At 38.2% G+C, this 27,918-nt stretch overlaps 1 protein-coding gene across 4 annotated transcripts in view; it reads left to right on the top strand.

The window, feature by feature from the left end:
• Nucleotides 1-27,918, top strand: part of LOC101891022 (protein pangolin, isoforms A/H/I/S) — a 162,800-nt gene that overhangs the window by 14,498 nt on the left and 120,384 nt on the right. The window contains exon 1 of one of the 4 annotated variants that reach the window (XM_059124911.1): nt 11,549-11,660. The exons of the other annotated variants lie outside the window; for them this stretch is intronic. The gene's annotated coding sequence lies outside the window, so the exon portion shown is untranslated. Of the gene's footprint in view, nt 1-11,548; nt 11,661-27,918 lie in introns of those variants that run through there. 4 annotated transcript variants of the gene reach the window in all.

The raw sequence follows: 27,918 nt of genomic DNA, 5'->3' as shown, positions 1-27,918 counted from the left end.
TTCTGTGTATTGTAATGCAGATTTTTGTATGAGTTTAGAAGTTATTAAATCTAGAATAATTTTATTTTTAAACAATTAACATACATGTTTTATTATTTGACAAACTAGCTGATGAATTAGATTCTGTAGCTGGTTTTCAATTTCCTACTGAATTCCCATTATGATGCGGACCATGATGTGTACGCGATCCCTCCGTAAAGGGAGGTCGCCCCCTCGGTCGGCAGGGGTGGGAATGGGAGGCGTGGGAACGTTCGAAAAGAGAAAAAAAAACCAAACCCATTCGACTCATACTGTGAAGGAAGCTGAATTCTTGAACTTAGAGTTAGAACCACATTAGTAGAAAGGAACACTACATACCAGAGGGCTGCAACGAGTATGCAAAAATTCAAGCATACTCGGTTTCTTACATGATTTTTGTTGATGCAGTCGTTTAGTTTGATCTGAATGAAATGACCGTTTTTGCTTCTGATCGAATCGAACGCTCAGTTTGAATCACTTCACTCACAATCAAACATGAGCGTTCGAGACGGTTTGATGTGTTCAGCAACATGAGTTGATCGAATGTAAATGAACAATCACAACCGTGATTGTCTTCTTTGAATCGAGTTCGCTCAGCGTCATTGTTTATTCAACCATTTAATCAAGTTGGGACAGTTTATTTTGACTTTTTTAATATTTGAAATGGAAGAATATTGTGATAGTGCGACCGAAATTGTTGCAAGTAGAAACTACACAGGTGTAGGTAAAAGAAAAGGTCGAAGTTTGTGAAAAATCTTGACCAATATTGTAAAATAAAAAAATATTAAAACATTTTTCATTGTTTTTCTAAACACCAATAATGTGTTTCTTTATTAAAAAATTTATTTTTTTTTTCAAATAAGTTACTGAAGTCTAGCATACCAAAAACCCAAATAAAATGAAAAATTGTATGCTTATTAAATATAATTTGTACCGACTTCTTTAATGGGGACATCTTTTAGTTATGAAATCCTTAGTACAATTACAATCATGATTTCGCTCAAATTCGAACATTTGTGTTTTAATCAAATCAAATCACTCACTTAACTAGAATAAATAAAACCGATCAGACTCATCATAGATGATCGACCCGTTATGAACAATTCAACATAAGTTCGTAAACAAATAACTCATGTGAGCTGTTTGATTGCGATCACAAAACTTCGATCAATACATGTTTGATCACAACTTTTTCGTTTGGCTTGAGTAACTCGAATGAACATGTTGCATCTGACCGACTGATTGAGTTTGATTGTATTTCCACTGTGTGTGATCAAGCCTACTCAATCATACTCATTGCAGCCCTCTGCTACATACATTGCTGTTACAACAACAATATCATAAAAACGTACGTGTATTAACACAAATTTAAAAAAAATCAAACATTTAGCAATTGGTAAATATTTAATGCACTGCTACCAATAGAGTGTCTTTTTTCATGAAGTGCTTTAGTGTTTTAGTACAATTCAAATTGTACAATTCATATTTAAAAACTTTGATGTAGCCATAATCATTTTAGATACATCTTGCATTAAGTACCAAAGCAATTACAGTAGTTTTCCGATTTAAAGAAACATCAGTTTTACGAATACGGGATTTAACGAACGAAAATCTTACATTAAGTATTTTATATTACGAACACTGTAAAAACAAAAACCAACGAGTGGTTTACTGGCGATGTTAATGCGATGTTAAAAAACAATAAGTGTGAATTGCGTGAGGACATTTGTGCACTGTTAAAAGCTATTGTATACTCAAAGTCTGGAGTTTTAATTTAATTCAGTTTATTTCATTAGGAAAGATTGTGATGTACAAGTTACAAGAGGAAACTATGAACTAATAACTAAAGAATACGGAATTGAGAATGTTAGTGAAAATAGGGTTGCCATCTGGCAGATAAAAAAAGTGATGTCAATATCGAGTTTACATATACAACAAAACCCTATGATATAGAAAAATAGGATTCCCCAACGATGTCGTGAGACTGATATTGATGATGAAGACAACATTCCTTCAGAAGAACCACCCAGAATTAAGCATGGCGATATTGTAAAACATTTGAAATGTGTATACAACGATTACAACAAAATAATATTGATGCCACAAAATATTAAGACAACTACAAGAAGAGACAAAAAACTGTCCAAAATACAAACATTCATTGAATTTATTAAAATTAGAATTGTTTTAGTAGGTCTAAAAAAGTTTTATAATTAACAATTTTTATACCCTGCCCTGTAAAACGTAAATTAAAACGATATAGGCCTATAATTCCTTTTGGTGATCTGCAAAAAAATACATTTTAAGTCAATTCAAGGTCATAAAAGGCTTAAAATGCGCTCAATAACATTGATTTCGGTAAAAAATATTATATACATCATCAGATAATCAAAAATAATTTAGTCAAAATTTGTCTAAATCGGTTCTGATGTAGATATAGATTCCATCCACATTTTTCAAATTCGGTCGGATTTTGGATCATACAATCAAGTTTCGACCAAAATAAAGTCAGCGTATGTTTTATCCGATTTTAAATTTAAGCTTTCTCAGATATGCCCAGCCTCGACACCGCTTCATTTTTAGTTTCTGTTCTGTGGATGCTTTTATCTGCAATTTCCCTAAAATTGAGCGATAATTCTTCAGAAAATGCCAAAAATTCCTAAGTCTGAAATTTTTTTGACTATAAGGTCCACAGATTCGCAAAGTACTCCTCGAGACCTTTCATTTGTGCCCAGCCTCAACACCGTTTCATTTTTAAATATTTTACTCTCGGTTTTAATGTAGAGTTAAGGGTTTCAAAGTTTTTCAACGTAAATTTTAATTAGGTTTTTATTTAGCGATTTCATTTTAAATTTGAAATTTGTACGGAAAATTATGAAATTTGATGAAAACTAATATAATTTAATTTAACTTTAATTTTTCTCTGGTTTACTACTCCCTCTCTATCTGTCCCTCTCTCTCTCTTTCTCTCTCTCTCTCGCTTTATTAACCCTTTGCGAACCGGAGAAAAAATCACCTTGGTTCGTGTCTTTGCTAATTAAATTTATCTTGACGGACATTAGAGAATAGAGAATTTAGTAGGTTTATGTCCACGGAGTGTTAACGCATCGTGACTGCTGACTTAGTGTCGGAAAGGGAGAACAAATCCGGCAGAATTTGCCTACCCAGTAGCCTCTGTTTCGCTCCTATAAGAGTTGGGCAGTGGCATAGTAAGTGTTCCACCGTCTCAGTTTCTTCCTCGTCCTGCCTGCAGTATTCAGTATCGTCACCCCCCCATTTGGATGTCATGGATTTAATGTTGCAGTGTCCTGTAATTAGGCCTACCACAAGTTTCAAGTCCAGCTTCGTCATGTATATAAGTGACATTGAACTCCTTTCGGAGATCACCAGCCAGATCTTTTTGGAGACATTACATCCCCTTCCAGTTAGCCAGTTTTGCTGAAATTTCCTAAAATAATGCTTATGAAGAATTTGGAAAAAGTGACGTAAGGGTGGCTTCACTGAGCTCTCAATCTCTAGATCTACGGACTCAGATCCGCGCCTGGCCAATTCATCGGCAGATTCATTGTCAGATATGCTGCAATGTCCAGGGACCTAACAGAGTTTGACAAACGATTTAGCCTTTTCCAGAGCATTCCTGCATTCCAGAACCACCATATATTTTATTGTAAAAGAATTCAGGGTCTTCAGGGCCTCTTGACTATCGACATATATAGTCACCGGTCCGTCCAGTTCATTGATTCTATTTGCCAGCAGCTCTATGGCCTTCCTGACTGCGAAGATTTCTGCCCGAAAAACACTACAGTCGTTGTTCAATTTGAAGGATCGTCGGATATTTAATCTTTCACAGTAGACTCCTGCTCCCGTTCCACTTTCCATCTTTGATCCATCAGTATAGACGGCTATACCGTTAAAAGGTGGAGTGTCACAAGTTCAAATGTCTCTGTTAGGTATAAGGATATCAAGTGTTTCAAAGCTGTGCCTAGGTGATATATAATCACTAGCTATAGTCTGATTTACTATACTTCCTACATACTTGATAATGGCGGAGTGTCCGAATGGCTGACCCCGCCATTGACCCAGTTCATTAAGCCGCAGGGCACACCTAGCAGCTTGTTCCTCTACGAAAAGACCTAACGGTTTTAAATTGAGTAGGGTGTCTAGTGCGGATTGGGGTGTGCTCCTAAACGCGCCTGTAATTAGTAGCGATTCAACTCTTTGGACTTTATCAATGCTTTTGTTGAAGGTGGTTTTCCCTAAGAAATGCCACTAAAAGGATAGAATTGGTCGGACGACAGACTCATATAACCATTTGATTAAATGCGGCTTGAGACCCCAGCTATTTCCTATGGAGTTTTTACATGAATAGAGTGCAATTAAGCCCTTCTTTGCTCGCTCTTCGATGTTCCTCTTCCAGTTTAGCTTCTGGTCTAGGATGGTACCGAGGTATTTGGTTTCCGAGGAAAGGCTTAGCAAAACACCATCAAGGATAGGCAGCGAAAAGCCTGGTATTTTCCGTTTCTTTGTGAAAAGTACGAGCTCAGTTTTTGATGGGTTCACGCCAAGTCCAGAGCTCCAGAGTGATAGAACGCCTCTTTGCGCGGTGCCCCTAGTAACAGATTTCCTGACAGAACACTCCCCGATGATTAAGTTCATGATTCTGCTACTGAGCATGGCATCAATCCAGTCAACTAGGAGAGGTGGTATACTAAATTTTACTAGGGAACTGTGAATTGCCTCGAGTGTGACGTTATTGAAGGCTCCCTCAATATCGAGAAAGGCTGCCAAAGTGAAACACGAGTTGTTTAGGGTTTTCTCTACACAACCCACGACATCGTGTTGCACTGATTCAATAGATCTGCCTTTCATACAGGCATGTTTATCTGTGCTCAACGAGGTCAGGGGTATCATATATCTAATCTCAGTGTATATTGGTCTCTCCAGCGTTTTCAATAGAAATTATGAGAGACTAATAAGCCTGTAGTACTTTGGAAGCACATGACTCGGATTCCCAACCTTGGGAATGTAAGTGACTGTAACTTTCCTCCACAGTGATGGAATGTGAGAAAAACGCAGGCAAGCTTTAAAAATCGCCTCCAGATGTGGTATTATTACCGTCGATGCATGCTACAGCATGGCGGGAATAATGCCATCTGGTCCCGGTGACTTGAAAGGTTTGAATGAATTTATAGCCCACAAAATTTTGGGAGCGCTTATAATCCTCTCAGTCAGACTAACATCCTCCACCCCAAGATGCTGACTAGACCGATCTAACAATTGGTTATTTACCGCATCGGAGCAGTTTGGGAAATGAGTATTGGCTAACAGGTTGAGTGTCTCTAGACCAGAGTCAGTCCAGCTACCGTCAATCCGCTTTATGCAACCAATGGATTTGGGTCCTTTGAAAGCACTCTGCGGTCCGCACCCAGTTTGGTCTTGTACTGAGGTTGGGATTTTGTTTTCCCAATATTGTCAGCACGCGTGTCGGATCCACTGAGGGTGGTGGCATCCAAGCTGTCAATATTCTATTACAGGGAATTTCCTTTAGGGATACAGCAGCAAGTGCACTTCCATCCCAAAGGCCTTGAAAGCCAGCTACTGCGGTCACGAGAAGTATTTGGACTCCTCGTTCTCGCAGCAGATGACCTTCACTCCTTTGTAGAGGGTAGCACTGCAGAACTGTAGCCGTGAAGGATCTTCCCCTAGGAAAACCAACTCCCTCAGACGAGGCCACCTTAAGAGAAGCCACCGACTTTCGCTGATTTTGCCTTCCGCCTAAGCTTGGTCGATGACCGCTACACGAAGGTTATCCGGGTAGGTGGTTTGGGAATGTTTCCTCTTCCTGTTAGGTTGGCTCGAACGCTGCGGGTTGGCGGTTGCAGGTTTGGGATTAACAGACCTAGAGCCTGTAGGGGCTACTTGAGCCGGCCTAGCAACGTCCTTCTCGCCAACAGCAAGTGTTGATGACACCGATGGCGGTGGAGGCAGATTACCCTTTGACGGCTTCTTTGCTTCGGGATGCGGTTCCTCAGTTGACCGTCCTCTCTTCAGTGTTAACCGCGAGGAGGATATGGTCTCCTTTGGGACCACCGGAGCATTGTTTCCATCAGTGGTCTTATTCTTCCTTTTCTTTCGCTTTCCTGCGTCAGATACGGTTGAAGCGGCACATACTTCCGTCGATGGTGCAACAGCAGAAGCTATTATTCCAATCTCAGGAGTTTTACTGATTCCCACCCCAGCCTCGTTCGTAGGTTTGCCCCCATCAGGACTCACCTTCTTCCCGAGGTCTGTAAGGAGAGAGGAAAGTTCCCTTTCAAGAGAACATTTTGACAGTTGCGGATGATTCTTTCGAATATCTGCACTGCCTTCAGGTTCGCCTTGATAATCTGTAGGGGTTCGCGGCCGATGAAACTTTTACAATACCTCGTCGACCGTCTGTAGCCCCTCTTTGCTTTATCCTCTTTCGATCCGGAGTCGTCGCGGTCGACGACGCCTTTTTTTATTTTAAAATTTTCTCCATATAAAAATTTGGACGTTGGAGGTGATGAGGTCCGCCATGGTAAGGACTTGGCACCTAAGCCCAATACTCGTCGATGCGCCCAGGTATAGACGAGGCAACCGTTCGAATACAGTCTGCAAACTTGGAACACTGATGGGCACGGTTTACGTAACATCCCAGTGTTAGGGAGTCCGTTGCGGTGGACCAATCCGTTGACTGGATAGTTTAGGGGCGCCAGCGCCTTCGCCTCGTCGAGTCCAGGGATCATAGGCACTCGGGTATTTAGCCCGAGACTCTCCACCCAGAGACCGCCGAGCTGTCCGCGACTGCTTATTTAATTCGCAGCTGCCCGATATATCTATCGGGCGTCTCACTATCTTGTGGACGCGTCCGGTAGCATTCGCGGAAGCATATCTGAATGCATTATAGCTGTTGCATCTGATTATATACTAAAGTCTTCACATATCATAATATGCACCCAATAGTAATATGAAAATAAAAATGTCCATGATTAGCATCAATTAATTAAATCAGTACCGCTCAATCTGAATAAAAAAAATTAACCAAAATCTTCTATATAAACACAGTTTAAAGGGAAGCCACTATCAGATATATCTATTGGGCTTACACTATCCGCAACCCAGCTATGCATCCAATATATAGATATTGGCACTAAAATTCTAAGACGCAAACACAAGAGAAAGTACAGAAATGGAGGGAACTATCACCTGGTCACAAAAATCAACAAAAAATTACTTAGCAGCATAAAATCAATTAAAGCTGATGAGAAATGTGATATGTCATAATAGATATTTCTAAAATTATGAACAACAGATAAATTTAAACGAAAACACTCAGATCGGATAGACATGACTATATGTGAGTCAAACATATTGTATACATATTCATATATAGGGAAAACACACAACGCCAAATAAAATTTTGGCACTACAAGGCGAAAACTAAGAAGGTAAGTGAGCATGTGATCAAACTGACTATTTTAACATTTTGCAAACAAAGTTTAAATAGGCAGTAGCAGGGTTTGAGATTTCTGGCTTGAAGAACCAATGAAGTCAGTTATCATCAATGACGGATTTCAAAGCAGGCTGAATAATTCATTATTGCCCATGAAATCAATGAGAGGGAGAAAGCTATTCCTGATATTTTCATTAATCCCTTTTACATTAATTTCCTTTTGGTTGTTATATACATAGTGTCGTTTCTGGTTGCTATGGTCCCGAATGTAACAAGATATATGCTTCTGATGATTTCATTGCTGTTATGTTAGGTTAAAGGAAGCGCTGTTGCCTTAAGACAACTACTCCACTCGGAGACAATCCTAAATTGAAGAGAAAAAGAAAAGTCAGTGTTGAAAAACAAATACAGGTTGTGCATAATTTGCCCCCTATAAGCCTATGTCTCACGGGTACAAAATTTGTACAGTGGAAAATCGAACATACAATTTTCCAGTTTTCTCCTAATCTTGACAGGTTAGGTTAGGTTAAAGGATGCGCGTTTGTCTTACGTTAACGGCTCCATTCGGGGACCTGCTGCCTCATCCTAAATTAATTGGAAAAAAGAGAGAAGATTAGGAAAATAATAATAGAATTAATAGTATACCACGACTAAAATATTTATCTTCTTTAGCCCCTTAAATCTTCTGCCTAATTCTTCAATTGCAGGCTCTGTGTTAGAGAATGAAGGCAGATCGTGTGTTATTTGCTCTCCGACGAGCATGTGTCTCAAATTGATGGGAATCGGACACTGGCAGAGCAAATGTTAGACCGTCTCTACTTCTTCGTCATCTTGGGAGATCCTACAGTAATTAATATCGTCACTGCTCCATTTTGAAGTCATGGCTCTCACGCTGCAGTGATCTGTGATGATACCCACCACAAGCCGGGGATACACTACAGTCGTATTTTTGAACCGTCAGTATAGACAACAATACTGCATAAAGGTGTTTTGTTACGGGTCTAGAAGTCCCTATCAATTATGTGCATGTCAAGTAGTTCGTAGTTCAAAACTTCTTGACATACGGAAATGACATATGTGTAAGGTTGAACACCTATCTCGCGGAGCTTGCCTCCCACTTCTGCACGAGCAATTTGAAAATTTCAGCTACTAAATCAAAGGCCACACTCTTTCACACATGGTCTGCGGAGATGAACTACCCCAAAGTCCTAGGGGTCACATTCGACAGCAGGTTCAAGTCGTCCGGGCGAGCCACAGCACTAAATTAAAATATAGGAACTAAGTCATCGAGGCCCTATCGGCAGCACTTGGGGTGAGGACAAGGAGACCTTGTAAGTTATGCGACCCCAGTGTGGTCAGCAAATATAAATGCTACGCAGTGAAAGAATATTTAGACTTGCCAGAATGCCGTCCTAAAACTGCGAAAAGGTGCCTTCTCATTACACCAGTGAACCGTCTTCATGAGAAGGCAATGGTACTTCTCGTACGTCAGCATACCATATGCTTTCGTTGCAGTACCTGCTTGGGTGTTACCGTGAGAGTCATCCAAACCATCATATGGTGAATAAAACTCCCCAACCCAGGCGTGTCAGGAAGGACATAAATAATCTAGAGAGGGAGGTCCAACGCTATAAGAGAGTCTCTAGATTAAGAAGCCTATCAGGCAGGTCTGATTGGCACTTATACTAATGCATACACATGCTATCAACAATTATAATATATGAATGCCGTCTTCGGAGTCCATACCCTATCCATTCCAATTGAAGAACTTCGGTTCCTTAGACAATCCAGGGTACTTGTTTCAATGTACTGAGAACGAATTGACTTAGATGTGCGAAAAGTTTGCCCGGCATGTGCCCGTATAATACGCTGTACCTTTTTAACTGCCCTACCAAACCTACCCCACTCACTCCGGAAGACCTTTGGGTTAGTCTTCTTCCCATGGTTAGAAAGTAGAATGAGAGTTTCGTGATCAAGAGAACGCTTATTTAGTTGCGGGCGATTCTTTTCATGTCATGATTCGGACTTTCTTCCTCTCCGTAATTTGAGAGGGGTCTTGGCCAAACTTTTAAACTTTTTACGGTATTTCACTGACCGTGTGTAACCCCTCTTAGAATTTGCTTCCCGACGTAGGTGGTAAGGACACAGGTAGGTGCATAATCCGCCAGATCCAAACCTCGATAACGTCTTGCCTTTTGAGGCTAGTCGTTTCCAAAACCAGACAACTGTTCGTACTGTCTATATATGCTTTCGCATACAACGTCGTGGTATGTCAACAGAGAGTCCCCACCTACATTAAATTCATGTCCGTAATCGTGTTCGAGTTCGTTGCTTGTTCCTAAGAAGTTCAATTATCCATAATTGAATGAAATATCCATTATTATTATTGTCACAGTCCTCTGTGCTACGAAATAGGCTCAATAAAATGGCAAGGACTTGGCAACTAAGCCTGCTATTCGCTGAAGCACCCAGTTATCAGCGAGGCAAGTGACATGCTCGAGCATAGTCGGTGCACTGATGCTAAACTAGAAACATGACCATAGTTTACTTAAATCGATTTGGGGTCTTTTAAGGTGATAGACCAGCTCCGATTACTGGCAGTCAGTAATGTCGCCTGTCAAAAGACATAATTGTGATTTGAAATCCAAAGAAATTCAAATCACAATAGTACAAAAACTACTAAGTTTATTGTCAAATTTTTGTTAAAAGATTTCTTCATTTCTTACCTTATGTATAAAAATGTTTTTATAAAAACAACAATAATGGAATTTAGCCTGACACTGTTATTTTAATAGACAAGGCACGGTCGACAAAGGGTTTTTTTGTTGTTATTTTTTGGCCAATGATTATTTCTATGGTTTGTGTGTTTTAGCTTCTTGACCTTAGGTTTCATATACAATATAAAACAAAATTATTTTATTTTGTATTTTATTCCCGACGTTTCGTCGCTGTTTTGGCGACTTCTTCTGGGGAATTCGTAATATAATTTTTAAGACGAGTTTACATAGAACATATAATAAACTACACTACTTAAAAATTAGTATCACAGTTTTTTTTTTACTTTATTGCCACTCCATAGCACGAACTTATGAGTTGTAATATGGGTTTATGGGTTTTTGTTGTAATAGAAAAAACCAACTTACATGGTTATACTATTTCGATCATGTAAAACGAAAGCATAACAAGTGGATAGAGATGAAAATGTTTATGTGCGGTTGTAAGATTTAGAAGGATTTCCAAAAGAATTTTAGTTTAATGCAATTCTTTGGTTCCTCTTCTATTGAGCATACGATCCCGTCACTTTGGTAAAATATTTTACATAAAACAGACTTAATATGAATTCCTGAAAGTTCAGCCTCCGCTGAACATTTTTAATATCGTAGTGTTATTTAGATAAGTCATTGGAAAATGAGTCTGCATACTTTAAAACATTTAAATTTTGTAGATACCATTATTATGATGTATCGATTGAAACCTTGTTACATACAAATTTGGAGTCGAGCTTTTGAACGCGTTGCAGCTCCAGTTATTTGATTCCAAGTGGAAGGAACGTAGGTGTTAGAAATTTTAAAAATTTTTAAAGTAAATGTATCGTATTTCTGATTTGTTCAATTACTGCACAATGATAACTGCAATCTAATAAAGGTGCATCAGGAAGACATAAGTTATATAATAAGTATAATAAGTTATATTTATTGTTAATCGTAAAAGTGCATATTACATTATAGTACGCAAAGGATTTATTTGTAATTTGTACGTTGAATATACAATTATTTCGTCAGAATAGGCTGTACATAAATGATTATTCGCATCCTAATATACGTATACAAAACTAGGTAAATATTTGTGACATTCCCAATATTTTTAGGTACCTGCCCTTCTGTCTGCAATTCTCGGTATTCTATAGGACATGTGTGACTGGTGTAAGCAGGTAGTCGAGAATGTAAAGAATTGCAAGACAGTGTCTCATTTCATGTTGTCAGTCTTGCTAACAAAACCGTGGAATACACATACATATCCTGCAATATAAATATTTTTATAACTACTCCAAATAACTACCAGTAAATAAAAAATTTATTGGCGCATTTCCTGAAGTATTCATTGTGTGTTCTGTTTCTGTGCTTCATTAAATAACTGAGTGAAAATGCAAAATTAAAAAAACACCAAGGTAATTATTAAATTTCACAAACACAATTAAATACAAATAGGATTATTATTAAAAAAGAAATTAGTTACTACATGCAACTTTTAAAATGATTGTTTAATACAAAGTAAATTAATGCAATTATACAAATAAACAAAGTTTAAATATATGAAATAGCAGATTATGGCTAAATGTTCATGAAGAGGCGTTACTGGTTTTGTTACAGGTATGACTTATCAGTGATGGCTTTAGGCTCAACTTTTTAAACATATTTATTTTTTATTGAATCTTTCAGATATTTGAATGGAAAAACATACATATCAATACAATTGCCTCTATATTTCATGTTTTTTATACCACCCACCACTTAATGGAGGGTATATTAACTTTGTCAGTAGGCAGGTAAAGTTCGTAAATGGACCATTTCGTTCTACGTTTTCGTATATCTCCCATATAACGATACCTCCCGATATTCGTTTTTTTATTATTTTAACGACATTATTCACCGGGATTGTTTTGAATTTCGAAGTTTGTAATGCGTACTATAGCCCACACATAACTGTAGCTTCCTTAATTCAGTATTTTGATATCAGTATTTTTGATATTATGTATTATTCGTGGTGACGTTCTTTTATGGTTATGGTAGATGTGTGAGATTTTGTGGATACAGGTATATCCGTGAATTAATTGAAGTGAATTCCGTTTAGTTTCGAAACATATATTTAAGTAATTCGGACATACGATGAAAAGCGTTTACTTGACCAGACAAATGTTTAATTGACTAGCCATGGACGTAACACAACATTTAAGGCAGAAAGTGCGAAGAGCGTAGAGTATGGAGGATCCTGAATACGGGCGCTACTCTGAAACATGAAACTGCATTTCAAGTTATTGCAAAAAGTGTTATGCGGTATTAGAAACCAAATTAAAACCAATTCAATTTTGTATATGGCCAAGGTTATATAAGTAAGTGGAGCAAACCATTTGTCGATTTGATTTGGTTCGGTTCACACTAACTTTACACCATGGTTCGCTTCAGTAATATTTGTAAATATTCGCAAACAAACTGCTTGTTAAAATTAGTTGTATAAGCCGCTATTTTTATATATTATAGCATTAATATATTTATAGAAAAATGTATTAAGCTATATGAATCTATCTGTATGTTTAGGAACGAAATACTAATTTTTGATTTCAATTTGAAATACGGTTTTTGGTTCGGATCATTGAGTTCATCATTTGTACGAAGCTTTTTTTTCGAACTTTCCCACGCCTCACATTCCCGCCCCTGCCGACGGAGGGGGCGTCCTCCCTTTACGGAGGGATCGCGTACGCATCATGATCCGCATCATAATGGGAATTCAGTAGGAAATTGAAAACCAGCTACAGAATCTAATTCATCAGCTAGTTTGTCAAATAATAAAATATGTATGTTAATTGTTTAAAAATAAAATTATTCTAGATTTAATAACTTCTAAACTCATACAAAAATCTACATTACAATACACAGAATTAAAGTCAACACACATTTTACTAAGAGGTTCGCCCATTGAATAATTCGTGCGGTGAAAATCAGTATATAATAATTGGTAGTATCTACTAGATCTAAACGGAACATTAATTCTAATAGATGAGATTAGGAAATCTGAAGGTATATTACCATTTAATATTTTTAGTACAAACATGGAGTTCAACATAATACGTCTGCTTTTAAGTGTAGGCAATCTAATTAATTTTAGCCTGCTAGCATAAGAAGGCAAAACAAAATCACTATTCCAATGTAAACCTCGTAAGGCAAATAGCAGAAATTGTTTTTGCACGGATTCTATTTTATCTTAGTATATTGCATATTGAGGATCCCATACAACAGAACCATATTCCAATATAAGTCTAACAAGAGACGTAAATAGCTGTTTTGTTATATATAGATCAGAAAATTCTTTAGCCCACCGTTTAACAAAACCTAAAACACCATTTGCTTTATTTACCATTGTTATTACATGGCTATTAAAATTTAATTTTGGATCCATCAAGAGGCCTAGATCGACAAATGAATCTACAGTTGATAATGAATGACCGTCAATATTATATTGTAATATCAGAGAAGAAGATCTGGAGAAGCACATATGCTTACATTTGCTTAAATTTAACTCCATACAATTTAAACTGCATCATTTAAAAAGGCTATCTAAATCGTTTTGAAGTAAACTAGCTCGTTTATCACAATTATGGGAAATGAATAATTTAACATCATCTGCGTACATTAACAATTTCGAGTAATTTATGGAATTAGGTAAATCGTTGATAAATAAAAGAAAGAGGACCGGTCCAAGGTGACTTCCTTGCGGAACACCCGATGGAACGTTAATCGTTTTGGATAGATACCCTTCAAACAAAACTAGTTGTGATCTATCTTTTAAGTAAGATGATATCCATTTGACTAAGTTTGTGTTGAAACCCATATAATTTAATTTATATATTAGGAGTTCATGGTTAACCCTATCAAAAGCTTTACTAAAATCAGTATAAATTGTATCAGTTTGTTTACGCTGAACAAATCCTTTTATTACTGTTGACGTAAATTGTATAAGATTTGTTGTAGTTGAAAGACCACTACGAAAACCATGCTGATATGGACTCAATATAGATTGAATTTTCTGTGAAATTACTGCAGTAATTAATTTTTCAAACAATTTTGATATGGCACTTAATTTTGCAATTTCTCTATAATTTGACACATTAGTAAGACTACCAGACTTATGTAAAGGTATAATATAAGATTTTTTCCAGAAAGTAGGAAAGTGACCAAATTTAAGTGAATAATTAAACAATATAGTTAACGGAAGTGCCAATGTTTCTGAACAATATTTAAGAATTATATTAGGTATGCCATCCGGTCTTGGACATTTAATCTATTTTAAACTACGCAGATTATTGGACACATTCTGACGTTGTAGAAAAGGCATACAAATTTGATCAGCCTGTGATAACTTATAAGGATACGAATCTTTAATTTGGCAAGATGTACTGGAATAGGTTGTGACAAATTCTTTATTGTTATTTTTCAATACTGAGGGCTTTAAGGAAACTTTTTGTTTTAAATTAACAAAATCATAAAAAGATTTAGGATTGGATTTCAAATTATTTTTAATCTTGTCTAGGTAAAAATTATACAATCTACGAGACTCTAAAGTATATTTAGATCTAGCAACAGAGTAATTAGTGTAGTCTATTGTTAAGCCTAATTTTTTATATTTACGAAAAAGCTTATTTTTAGAATTTTTTAAACTTGATAACTCAGAGGTTATCCATGGATATTTATTTGAATTTTTAATTCTAGTGGTTGGAACACATTCCAGTTTAAATCTATTTAAAATATCATAAAATTTATCAATTACATATTCTAAATCTTTATGGCTGTTCGCTGGAAATTAGGGTATTAAATTTTCGAAAAATAGTTTTTTTTTTGTAATTAAGGACAGTTTTAAATGAGACGGACTGACTTTCTTTAATTACATAACTGTGAGTCATGGAGATATATAAAGTTAGATGGTATATATCTTCAGGAGTGCATATTGAAATGATGTTTGTAACTTGCTCTTATATTCCCCCTTCATCTTCACTTGACATTTATAATCAGCACAGATATTGCTGAATGATTCGCAGATTTTTTTGCCATAACCTATTGCAGTACATCCTGCGAAATTAAAGATTCGTATCCTTATAAGTTGTTAGAGGTTGATCAAATTTGTATGCCTTTTCTACAACGTCAAGAGGCATCCAATAGTTTGCGTAGTTTAAAATCGATTAAATGTCCATGCCCGGATGGCATACCTAATATAATTCTTAAATATTGTTCAGAAACATTAGCACTCTCTTTAGCTATACTGTTTAATTATTCACTTTAATTTGGCCACTTTCCTACTTTCTAGAAAAATCTTATATTATAGTCTTACAAATGTGTCAAATTATAAAGGAATTGCAAAATTAAGTGTCATGCCAAAAATAAAAACTAATTACTGCCATAATTTCACTGAAAATTTAATCTATATTGTGTCCATATCAGCATGGTTTCCGTAGTTTCAACTACAAAAAATTTTGATAGGGTTAACCATGAACTCCTAATATATAAATTAAAGTATATGGGTTTCAGCACAAACTTAGTCAAATGGATATCATCTTACTTACAAGATATATTACAACTAGTTTTGTTTGAAGGGTATATATCCAAATCGATTAACGTTCCATCGGGTGTTTCGCAAGGAAGTCACCTTGGACCGGTCCTCTTTCTTTAATTATCAATGATTTACCTAAATCCATAAATTTGGAATGACACAAATATCGCAATCCTTTATAATTTGAGACATTCATTAGACTACCGGACTTGTGGAAAGGTAATACGACGAGGCTTGTCCGCAGGCAACATTCTTTGCGTCAATTGAATTTTGTACGGGAACAAATGCAAATCAATGTGAATAATCCGTTGTAAAGTGGACCGCGCCATGGCCAACTGCTGAGAACGGCGTTTTTGTGATGTTCTTGGGGACCTCCCAACACTGGCTCGTACGGCAGCGATATTCTCGGCCGATCGCCTTGGTCGACTTTTATATGGCCTCTTCGGATTAGAAAGAGCCTTACCAGTCGAAATTTTTTCGTATAAACGCTTAATGGTGTTCTTAGAAGGCGCACTTCTCACATTTTTTAAAAGCACGTTGAGTTTTCACAATTGACTTCTTCTGTTGAATGTAAATTTCAACTATTTCAGAGCGCTCGCGTGGCGTGTATTGGTTCATGGTAAAAATCTGCTTGGACTGACGCTTCGAACGCGGTATATCATAAAGCGATGTGACATCTCTGTCAAAAGTTATGGCATTGCCAGATGGGTCCGTCGAATATGGGCAACCCTGTATGTAAGACTTTTTCCAAAAAGTGGGAAAGTGACTAAAGGGAATTGTAATGTGTCTGAACTATACTTGAGAATTATGTTAGATATGCCATGATTTTAAACTCACAAACAATTTACTATTTTTTCTGTTGTTACCTAGCCCATGGGGCCATGGACGTTTCCAGAAACAACTATGCACTAATTTTAATTTATATATTATTTTCCTAATCTTAAATAAAATTAAGCATTACAACAAATTAACAAATGAAAATGAGCAAAAATAACAATTTATGGGATAATTAGATGAATCAGCCATGCAAGAGTAATACAACAACAATTAGCATAAGAATCCATGAAAATTGTAAATAATATTTAGATTGAAATGAGCATATAATTTACGCTTGTAGTATTTTAAAGAAGAATTATGTAGGAAGATTTTTCCAACCGAGAAGTCATGCGTGGTATAAGGGTTTGCGGGTTCCCACCGATTTAAGTGAATAATTAAACAATATAGTTAACGGAAGTGCCAATGTTTCTGAACAATATTTAAGAATTATATTAGGTATGCCATCCGGTCTTGGACATTTAATCTATTTTAAACTACGCAGATTATTGGACACATTCTGACGTTGTAGAAAAGGCATACAAATTTGATCAGCCTGTGATAACTTATAAGGATACGAATCTTTAATTTGGCAAGATGTACTGGAATAGGTTGTGACAAATTCTTTATTGTTATTTTTCAATACTGAGGGCTTTAAGGAAACTTTTTGTTTTAAATTAACAAAATCATAAAAAGATTTAGGATTGGATTTCAAATTATTTTTAATCTTGTCTAGGTAAAAATTATACAATCTACGAGACTCTAAAGTATATTTAGATCTAGCAACAGAGTAATTAGTGTAGTCTATTGTTAAGCCTAATTTTTTATATTTACGAAAAAGCTTATTTTTAGAATTTTTTAAACTTGATAACTCAGAGGTTATCCATGGATATTTATTTGAATTTTTAATTCTAGTGGTTGGAACACATTCCAGTTTAAATCTATTTAAAATATCATAAAATTTATCAATTACATATTCTAAATCTTTATGGCTGTTCGCTGGAAATTAGGGTATTAAATTTTCGAAAAATAGTTTTTTTTTTGTAATTAAGGACAGTTTTAAATGAGACGGACTGACTTTCTTTAATTACATAACTGTGAGTCATGGAGATATATAAAGTTAGATGGTATATATCTTCAGGAGTGCATATTGAAATGATGTTTGTAACTTGCTCTTATATTCCCCCTTCATCTTCACTTGACATTTATAATCAGCACAGATATTGCTGAATGATTCGCAGATTTTTTTGCCATAACCTATTGCAGTACATCCTGCGAAATTAAAGATTCGTATCCTTATAAGTTGTTAGGATACTGACGCTTCGAACGCGGTATATCATAAAGCGATGTGACATCTCTGTCAAAAGTTATGGCATTGCCAGATGGGTCCGTCGAATATGGGCAACCCTGTATGTAAGACTTTTTCCAAAAAGTGGGAAAGTGACTAAAGGGAATTGTAATGTGTCTGAACTATACTTGAGAATTATGTTAGATATGCCATGATTTTAAACTCACAAACAATTTACTATTTTTTCTGTTGTTACCTAGCCCATGGGGCCATGGACGTTTCCAGAAACAACTATGCACTAATTTTAATTTATATATTATTTTCCTAATCTTAAATAAAATTAAGCATTACAACAAATTAACAAATGAAAATGAGCAAAAATAACAATTTATGGGATAATTAGATGAATCAGCCATGCAAGAGTAATACAACAACAATTAGCATAAGAATCCATGAAAATTGTAAATAATATTTAGATTGAAATGAGCATATAATTTACGCTTGTAGTATTTTAAAGAAGAATTATGTAGGAAGATTTTTCCAACCGAGAAGTCATGCGTGGTATAAGGGTTTGCGGGTTCCCACCGATCTAGAGAACGTAAAAAGGTCCAAAAGAAAAGAAAGTGTGTGCATTTTAACATTTTTAAAGAAGAAAAGCATTGATAGTAAATTCATAAATCAATCAAAGGCATAACCAAAAAACTCTTTCACATAAGAAACTATGTAGCTAAATTGGCATGATTCTTCCTGTCAAATTCATTTATCAAATCTAGTGACAATAAAACGCAAAAATCACCAAATTTGTGAATAAGCACTATCTTGTCAACTTTTCGGAGGTCATGAAACACATAAATCCATAATCTACTAACTTTAACTTAATTAAAGGCACTAACAATTTCATCATAACTAAGGTCCCAAAACGAAAAACCACAGAAGCTCCCCAGCAACACAAGAAATGTCGAAGACATCCGTACGTTGATTAGACACAAACAAATTTAACACCTCAACATCCACATTCCTCATCACATAAACAATTCTTTTTTAAAATTGACCACACTTCTTTTGTGGTTTTATAAACAAACAATTCCTTATGATCAATACATTTCAACATCTCTATGATCATAGATGATCTGTCAGAAATTGTGCCGTATATGACATGCTTTTTCGTATCATACACACGTCGAAAAAGTCGTAAACCTATTAAGCTTATTATAAATATTAAAGCATATCTATCATCTAAGAAATCGCTCCATACATTTTCTATGTAGACATCTGATTGGTTACGGGGAATTAAGCTAGAACGATGAGCAGTAAATGCAATTTCTACATAAATATAACAACGGTCTTAAGATTGCTTGTTTTGCAACAACATACCACAGGTCTTCAGTTCTTGTACTATGAAGACTTCAATAAAAGCGTCAAATGAAGAAATAAAGAAAATACATTTCATTTCATATTTTCTTGGAACAAAAATCCAACCTTAGGTGTTAAGCTCTCCAATGTAACTTTGTCAGATTTGCAAGATATACACAGGGAAACTACCATCATTATGATCAGCGAAGTTTCAAAACTACGACCTAAACCGTTATCAACCAACATGGGATGTATTATGTGGGCAATTTTTAATTTATGGCTTACTTACTTTTTCTACGTTTTATACAGGTTATGATGTTTTGTTGAAAACTTAAAAACGAAAGATATGCCTTATGTGCTAAGTCTCTAAGGGAAACATGATAACCTATGTTAGAAGATTTAAATCTTTCACTAATATCATTCAAATTCAATATTATCATAAAACTTCCTTTGATTAGAACGATTGTATGTAAACATTGAAGACCACAATGCAACACCTGCTACTGCGAAATTTCTTTAAAGTTGCATAAAGCTAAAGCATTCGAAATCGCTGCTGAGTCAACTGGGTCAATTGCATATTCTTTATTTTTTTATTTTCAATATAAACTATTACTTAGCTCATAAGGCCATGGACGGCTCCAAAAACTTCTATACATTTGATGATATTCATAAAATAGACGGCAACGACAATAAGGTACATTGAGAAACAGTGACTTGAACATGTTAACAATCCAACAGAGATGTTGAATTGCGCGCAACGCTAATATGTGTTGACATTGTATTACGGACCACAGGTAAACGACTACAAACATTAACACAAGGTCAGAAACTCCACGTTCCAAAGCCATTATGTCATCGTGAGGCAGATAAACAACACCAATCGAAAAACACTCTTATTAACAATAAACTCACAAAAACATATTCAACAACACCTCAAGAACTTCCTCTAAACACAAGTTTATGACTCATGTCCTGTGCAACATACAAAAAAAACCTACCTCCTCAGCTTCTAGATCGAACACTTCTGTTTAAATTGCAATCTGGCGTTTCTATGGCTTCATTAGAAATTACAGGTTTTAACCAAAAGTTTTCTTAATACATGAACTATAAATATATTCTTATTCTTATTATTTTCCTGAAAATGTCCAAATGTACTACAACATCGCATGAAAGTAACATAGGCTATATAAATTTTTGAAATTCCACCTAGAACTAGAGATATAGCATCAAAATCGGAGGTACCTCCAAAACAATTTAGATTTTGTATGCATACATATCTTTTGATCGATTGGAGATACAGTTTTCAATTTGAAATGTGTAACAGAATTTGGAACGAACATAAATTTGCCAAGTTAATCGAAATCGGTTTAGATTTGGATATACACTACCCTCCGGCCAAGTTTGAAACGTTGGATAGTCAACTATATGTGTGGACGCCAGTCGTACGTGGAATTCCGGAATAAGAAGTCCAAGCCTCGTAGAGTGAAACAGGGAGTTCCCCAAGGTGGGGTGATATCTCCGGAACTGTTTAACCTCTACCTTTCCGGAATTCCGCGCCCTCCAGACGGCATCGAGATCGTAACTTATGCGGATGATTGTACGATCATGGCGTCGGGTCCTGTAGTTGATGACATATGTGTCAGGGTGAATAACTATATCGCGGAGCTTGCCGCCTTCTTCCACGCGAGGAATATGAGAATATCCGCCACTAAATCGAAGGCCACACTATTTACCACATGGACTGCGGAGATGAGAACACAGCTGAATGTGCAGGTCGAGGGGCATATAATTCCGACCACCAACTACCCCAAAATCCTTGGGGTCACAGCTATTTGCGATAAAATGAAAAATAGGAACAAGGTCCTCAAGGCGCTAGCCGGCAGCACTTGGGGTGCAAATAAGGAAACCTTGTTGACCTCTTATAAAGCGATAGGTCGGTCTGTGGTTAGCTATGCGGCTCCAGTGTGGTCGGCGAATACAAGTGCAACGCAGTGGAAAAGTATTCAGACCTGCCAGAATGCCGCCCTGAGAACTGCAACAGGGTGCCTCCTCATGACTCCTGTGGACTATTTACATGAGGAGACGAAGGTTCTTCACTTACGTCAGCATAATCATATGCTTTCGTTGCAGTTTCGGGTGTTATCGTTGGAGTCAACCTAACCACCATATGGTGGATAGAACTCCCCCACCCAGGCGTGTCAGGAAGGACCTGCACGATCTAGAGAGAGAGGTCCAGCGATATAAGAGAGAGCCTCTAGATCATGAAGCTTATCAAGCGGGTCTGAATAGCATTCATACTGATGCAGCCGCAGAGGTAGTTAATAATTACAGTATGAATGCCATACTCGGAGTATGCCGAGTACAGTATGAATGCCATACTCGGAGTATGCCGAGTACAGTATGAATGCCATACTCGGAGTCGGCTGCCTAGGCAAACCAGGGTAGTTTTGGCCCAACTACGTTCAGGATGGTGCAGCCGTCTCAATTCGTATTGGGCACGAATTGATGAGGATGTGCGGAACGCCTGCCCAGCGTGCGATACAGGCCCGCACAACACGCTACACTTGTTTAATTGTCCAGCCAAACCTACCCTACTCCGTCCAGAGGATCTATGGCTACAGCCCATAAAGGTAGCAGAATTCCTAAACCTGGACATTGAGGAAGAACCGGATTAATCAGAAAAACAACAGAACATGTAAAACTGCTACAACAACAACAACCACTGCTTTGCAATCAATCAATCAATCCCACGGCAGCGGGTTCTACGATACCGGATTGACCCGAAACAACAAGATTCCAGTTTCGGCCAGCGGCTGCCAACCCAGTATGTACATGTTTGTGTTTGTTTATTTTTCTGCATTGGGAGCAGCGTATCCCGGAATGCTTGCTCCGGATTTTATTGGTCCGTGCCGGGATTGAGGAAAACCCCGGACCGTGGTTCTGCTCGGTTTGTCAGAACGTCATCCACCACAGATCTGTCTCGGTGCGATGTAATGGATGCAGAGAGTGGGTGTACTTCAAGAACTGTTCCGGACTAAGGCGTTTGCGAGACTACAGCGAAAGGGATTATGTTGCGACTTGCTGCAGTAACGTAGTCCCCAGCGAGTCCACTTCTTCGTCGTCCTCGTCAGAGACGTCGTCGGAGTATGGCACTCCACCGCAGTCTCCAGAACAGCAACCAACACCGCAGCACCTAACGCCACATGTTGCTGTTCCAACTCCGGATTGTGCATCATTCTTGCAATTCAATTGCAACGGACTTCGAGGCAAAATAGATGAGATAGTGGAATTTATGAGTCGGAGGAATATTAAGATCGCAGCGGTGCAGGAAACCAAGCTGAATGAAAATTGCAGCCTACAACGTTGTTATGGTTACAACGTACTAAGGAAAGATCGCACCAGAAGTGGAGGTGGGGGATTAGCGTTCCTGTTACACCATTCTGTTCAGTACAGACCTATCTCGCTTGAGCTAGTCTCTAGTGACCCATACATGGGGGTAGCAGTCAAGTGTGGAACTGCCGAGGTAGAGGTGCTTAATGTGTATATCCCGCCGATTAATAGCTGTGAACCGCGTTATTTGCCTGATATTAGCCCATTATTGGTAGGCAATAACCGCCTGGTACTAGGGGATTTTAATGCCCACCATGAGTTGTGGCATTCCGTCCTAGGTAATGACCAGATGGTATCAGCGCTGGCAGAGCAGATTGACTGCTCCACATTCTGCACGGTTAACGAGGATGCCCCCACCCGAATAAGAGGAGAGTGTCACAGTTCGCCAGACTTAACCATAGTGTCACCCGGTCTGATAAATGACGTGACTTGGCAACCCGTCATTTCTCTTGGCTCAGACCATCTCCCGATAATCGTCTCCATAAGCAGGTCGCCCGATTTCATAACCTCTGAACGCCGCACTTTCTTAATCATGGGAAAGCTCACTGGCCAGAGTTCAGAGAATTCACCAACCGCCGCTTCAGAGAACTGCCCAACCCTTCTGATGTTCGGGTAGCAGAAAGGATTTTCCGAAACATCATCAGAGCTGCAGCCGCTCGCTATATACCTGCTGGTCGAATACCCGAGATAAGACCAAACTTCCCAGCAGAGGCAGCGGGATTAGCAAACGAGCGTGATGATCTCGTGAGGAACCACCACAGTTTACGATGGGTGATGTTGCAAATGTCATCCGTAACGCTAAGTCATCCAAAGCGTTGGGCCCGGACGGAATCTCAATGGTAATGTTGAAGCAGCTGGATACGCCGGGAGTCGAGTACTTAACGAAAGTTCTGAATTTGTCGCTAGCCACCCACATAGTGCCCGAAACCTGGAAAATGGGCCGGGTGGTCCCGCTACTGAAGCCAGGCAAGGATGCCAGTAAAGGCGAATCGTACAGGCCGATTTCGCTTTTGTCGCCAGTAGCAAAGACTCTTGAGGCTTTACTCCTCCCCAGCATTAGAGGAAGCTATACAGTTGCCAACCACCAGCACAGATTCCGTCCACACCATAGTACCACAACAGCATTACACGCCATTTCCACACATATTAGTAGAGGACTGAACCAGAACAGGCCGTGTGACAGAACAGTGTTGGTAGCCCTTGACCAATCATGCCACACTGTTTGAGGACGTACAGAGAACTACCCTCCGGCCAAGTTTGAAACGTTGGATAATCAACTATATGTGTGGACGCCAGTCTTACGTGGAATTCCGGAACAAGAAGTCCAAAGCCCGTAGAGTGAAACAGGGAGTTCCCCAAGGCGGGGTGATATCTCCGGAACTGTTTAACCTCTACCTTTCCGGAATTCCTCGCCCTCCAGACGGCATTGAGATCGTAACGTATGCGGATGATTGTACGATCATGGCGTCGGGTCCAGTGGTCGATGACATATGCGAAAGGTTGAACCCCTATCTCGCGGAGCTTGCCGCATACTTCCACGCGAGGAATATGAAAATATCCGCCACGAAATCAACGGCCACACTCTTTACCACATGGTCTGCGGAGATGAGAACACAGCTGAATGTTCAGGTCGAGGGGAATCTAATACCGACCACGAACTACCCCAAGATTCTTGGGGTAACGTTCGACAGCATGTTCAAGTCGTCCGCGCAAGCCACAGCTATCTGCGACAAGATGAAAAGTAGGAACAAGGTCCTCAAGGCGCTAGCCGGCAGCTCTTGGGGTGCGGACAAAGAAACCTTGTTGACCTCTTATAACGCGATAGGTCGGTCTGTGGTCAGCTATGCGGCTCCAGTGTGGTCTGCGAATACTAGTGCTACGCAGTGGAAGCATATCCAGACCTGCCAGAACGCTGCCCTGAGAACTGCGACAGGGTGCCTCCTTATGACACCAGTGGACCATCTACATGAGGAGGCGAAAGTCCTTCCCTTACGTCAGCATAATCATATGCTTTCGTTGCAGTACCTGCTTGGGTGTTACCGTGAGAGTCATCCCAACCATCATATGGAGGATGCAGTCGCGGATGCTATTAGCAGTTATAAAGTGAATGCCGTCCTCGGAGTCCACCCCCCATCCATTGCAGCCGAAGAACGTCAGCTGCCTAGACAAACCAGGGTAGTTTTGGCGCAATTACGTTCAGGATGGTGTAGTCGTCTCAATTCGTATTGGGCACGAATTGATGAAGATGTGCGTGACGCCTGCCCGGCGTGCGATACAAGCCCGCACAATACGCTACACCTTTTTAATTGCTCAGCCAAACCTACCCAACTCACTCCAGAAGATCTCTGGCTACAGCCCGTTAAAGTAGCCGAATTTCTAAACCTGGAGCTGGAACCAGATTAGCAGAACACAAACACATACATGTACTACTGCTACAACAACAGCAACTGCTTTGCAATGATACTAGACTAAGAGTAAGCAAACTACACAACAATTTGATTGAGGCTGTATTGCTACTTCGAATTATTTTATAGCAATAAAAATGCCGTCCAATTTTAAAAGATTGCAGTTTCCCGTACGCTTGACATTTGCTATGACATTTAATAAATCTCAAGGACAAACTCTTCGTGTATGCGGGCTATATTTGGTGTGTTGCTGCTTTTCTTATGGTCGGCTGCACGTGGATAGTTGAAGTGTTGGTAAACCGAGTGATTTGTTAGTTTACGCTACAAAATACATTGTTTTACCTAAAGCGTTAGCGTTTATATTATAAATCTGGAAAAAAACACACAAAATATTTCTATGTGGCGTGTATCATGTCTTCCCAAGAATTGGAGTTGGCGGGCCAGACTAGTTAGTCTCAAATATTTTCCGTTTTGTCATCCAATTCCGAAGAACATTTATGTAAGGGTTCTATTTGGGACTCACAAATTTCAAAGCCACAAAAATCAGATATTTTCAGAACAAGGTCTCTAAAATTCTTAATGCCATCATGCTAGCCACTAATAGCTACATTCCATCTGTTTAAGGATTTATTTTCAAATTCAGATTCTGTACTTCCCTTTCAAACCTCTTAATCGTTTACCATTCCCTCCGTTTACCGAATGCGTGCATCAACGTCTGGGCACTCTCCCACTATTATTATACTCAGCCCTTTTTTTACACAGGCAAGGTATTTAAATAAGAACACACTATTTCTATTATCATATAGGAAGTTGTGTTGGAATTCATTCACACATTTGATATGAGAGCATGAGCAAGCTCTCAACATACCAAAATGGCTTGAGAATAATATTACAATAAGCTTAGCTTGAGAAAATATTGAGATATGTTTGTGTAACAAATTTTTAAGCTTATACTTGTAATTGTTGAATAAGCTTGCGAAAGTAATAATTCTTTGTATGTTTTTTTTTGTAATACTATAAAATATTTTTATTTTTAATTTTTTAATCTTTGTACACATTTTATTCACTGATGATCATCCCAGCTGTTGCTGCCTCCTATGGTCTTGATATCTAGACACTTTCTTTTTCCTTATTTCAGCTTCTGCATCTCCTCCACTAATATTACACTTCTATTGAATTCCTGCACATTTTTTGATACTTCAAGTCTGAAATGAGATTGAAATCATATACAGGGTAAGATAAAAAACTGCAACAAAATCAAACGCCATAATTTTTACATTTTTTTTAATTTTATTGAATGAAAGCAAAAAATGTCGGAAAAAGCATCAAATTTTAGAATAAGTTTAGATTTGTTCGAATTGGTCACCTTTGGCACGAATTATGGCCTTCAAACAGCGAATGAAACCGTCACACGCTGCCCAAATGTTGCAAATCGTTTGCTTTGATCGACACTTTGGTATTTTTTAATGCCAACCTTGCTTTCCAAAATACTCCAGACACAACAGTAAAACGGATTGGTATCCGGAGATTTTAGTGGAACCTCATTTTGAAACCATTCTTGGGAGGCGCGAGCTGAGTGCGATGGTGCTGAGTCCTATTGGAATGTCCAAGGTCTGCGGCCAAAATGTTTGCGTACCCAAGGCTCCAGAATATTTTCGCGATAATATTCGCTTGAGTTCTTGTGGCCAACCGAAGTTGCACATTTTCGGATGACCTCTTTGGCAAGTAAACACGATCATATTGTTTGTTTACAAACTGCCGGAAACGAAAACCAAATTCGGCAGTTCACCACTCTCGGCTAAGCGAAGCAGCTCTTCGGCTCTTTTGAGTCTATTTATTCTGTTGCGGTGTAAGTTCTTGCACTTTTTGGAATTTCAATGGCTTTTCACCGAGCTCATTTTTCAATATTTGCCGAATGGAATATTGCGATATGTTCAGCTCACGAGCCATTTTGGGGCCACTGCGACGCGGGTTTCGATCAAATGCTTTTGTACGCTTGTAAACAATATAATGTGTTGTCACTGGAATAATTTTAAAAGTTGTCGGCCGAGTGGCTTGGAAATGACAGCAGTTTGAGGTTTTTTGCAGTTTTTTTCATCTCACCCTGTATACAACAGACTCTCAGATTTATTATTCATGATTACCTTAATACTTCGGTCCGGAAATGGGCCCTAAATTCGCGTAATTTTACTTTTTACCAAAAAAAATCTAGCTGACAAAATCAAAACAAATTTGTCAACAAAGGATTTGAGAAAAGTTTTTGCAACATAAAAGTTTCTCAAGCTTTTGTTAAAAAAATTGTTATGACAAACTATTTTTGTAATATTATTCTCAAGTTTTATTGTCGTCTAATATATTTTTGGTAACCGGGCTGCTACATGTTGGACATATGTATATTTTTGTGGAAAAGCCCATCTTACAATGGTAAATAATATGTAGATACGAAATACTTCTGTAACAAGATAACGTCGGAGTCTACAACCAGTGTTTACAACATACAGGGTTGCCCATATTCGACGGACCCATCTGGCAACGCCACAACTTTTGACAGAGATGTCACATCGCTTAATGACATACCGCGTTTGAAGCGTCAGTCCAAGCAGATTTTTACTATGAACCAATACACGCCACGCGAGCGCTCTGAAATAGTTGAAATTTACATTCAACGGAAGAAGTCAATTGTGAAAACTCAACGTGCTTTTAAAAAATGTGAGAAGTGCGCCTTCTAAGAACACTATTAAGCGTTTATACGAAAAATTTTCGACTGGTAAGGCTCTTTCTAATCCGAAGAGGCCATATAAAAGTCGACCAAGGCGATCGGCCGAGAATATCGCTGCCGTACGAGCCAGTGTTGAGAG

The sequence above is a fragment of the Musca domestica genome, unplaced genomic scaffold, assembly GCF_030504385.1.
Source record: "Musca domestica strain aabys unplaced genomic scaffold, Musca_domestica.polishedcontigs.V.1.1 31, whole genome shotgun sequence".
In the NCBI taxonomy this organism is placed as follows: domain Eukaryota; kingdom Metazoa; phylum Arthropoda; class Insecta; order Diptera; family Muscidae; genus Musca; species Musca domestica.
The sequence above is the reverse complement of the archived record's forward strand: the minus strand, read 5'-3'. Positions and strand labels throughout refer to the sequence as shown.